The sequence below is a fragment of the Terrapene carolina genome, unplaced genomic scaffold (genome assembly GCF_002925995.2).
Source record: "Terrapene carolina triunguis isolate 2854851 unplaced genomic scaffold, T_m_triunguis-2.0 Scaffold110, whole genome shotgun sequence".
Classification (NCBI taxonomy): domain Eukaryota; kingdom Metazoa; phylum Chordata; order Testudines; family Emydidae; genus Terrapene; species Terrapene triunguis.
In genome coordinates, this window is record NW_020664461.1 from 6351911 (window position 1) to 6353255 (window position 1345).

General features: G+C 45.8%; 1 protein-coding gene across 6 annotated transcripts in view; it reads right to left on the bottom strand.

The window, feature by feature from the left end:
- SZT2 (SZT2 subunit of KICSTOR complex) overlaps window positions 1-1345 on the bottom strand; it is a 66681-nt gene that overhangs the window by 48750 nt on the left and 16586 nt on the right. Inside the window, exon 1 of one of the 6 annotated variants that reach the window (XM_026651909.1) lies at window positions 723-888. The exons of the other annotated variants lie outside the window; for them this stretch is intronic. The gene's annotated coding sequence lies outside the window, so the exon portion shown is untranslated. Of the gene's footprint in view, window positions 1-722; window positions 889-1345 lie in introns of those variants that run through there. 6 annotated transcript variants of the gene reach the window in all.

Genomic DNA, 1345 nt, shown 5'->3' on the forward strand with positions numbered 1-1345 from the left:
GATTGCCAGCCGTCGAACTACCGCGTAAGTATAGACATACCCTTAGTCTCTCTCATCTTGGAAGTCCACCTTTGACTCCACTTGCCTCTCCAACTATTGCCCCATCTTCCTTCCATCACTGAAGGCACTATCTATAAATCACTGACAGAGTTCCTCTCCTCCAATTCCACCCTAGACCCTCCAGTACAGCTTCTGCCCCTTGCACTCCAGGAAACCGCTTCTGAGGATGACTCCATGACCTCTCCCTAACCAAAGCTTAGAACCAGTGCTCCATCTTCACCTTCCTTGACCGATCAGCCATGCTCCTCTTGAAACCTTGGCCTCCCTTGGCTTCCGTGACTGTCCTCTCCTAATTCTCTAATCTCACCTTCACCATGTCCTTACGTGTCCTGCACCTTCCTGGGGGGGTTCCACAGGGCTCTGTCCTTGGTCCCCTTCTCTTCGCCCTCGACACCTTATCTCTGGGTAATTTCATCCACCTACACAAATTCAACAGCCATCTCTATGCTGACGACTCTCAGATCTACCTCTGCTCCAGATCTGTCTCCTTCTCTCTGTTGACCAGTATGTGCTGGCTAGCATATATACACACATCTATCTATCTTATATTATTACTAGGTATTATCCACACCATATATATATTAGTATCCATTAAACACAAATATTATAGCAATTGCATAGCCTAAATTGGCCTAATCTTAACTAGAATCCTGTTCACTTACATTAAGAATCCCATGACACCTTGCATTAGCTGAAGTAGATAGGAAAACTGTCAGGAGCAAGACATAGGGGTGTTTTACCACAGCAACAGGTAGGGAGTTACTCTCACAGGCCAGTACTGGAATGTCCCAAAGGAAGAGGACCAAATATCGGATTGTTCTTCCATGGTACAAGCCTAGGAAGGTACCTTCAGGACCAGGACCTGGATTGCTAGTTTCCAGAACAACAATATGGAAAGGACGTCACAAACAGAGACAAACTGATGGGGTGAATTACAGTGACATAAGCAAACGTGTAACATGGAAAGTCACCCTATAAACACTGCCAGCTGAAGTGCATAGTTTTGGGAGCACACCTTCTGCGTAAAGTGAAGGTAAATGGCTCCTGAAGACTGGTATCACATAGAACCTTTCCCCCTGTACATTATTATTGGCTCACAGCTAAGGCTAAGTTTTTGTCACAGACATTTTTAGTAAAAGTCACGGACAGGTCACGGGCAATAATGAAAAATTCATGGAAGCCCATGGCCTGTCCTTGACCTTTACTAAAACGACCCATGACAAAATAGGTAGCCTGGGCAGCTTGGGTGTGTGTGTGTGTGTGTGTGTGTGTGTGTGTGTGTGTG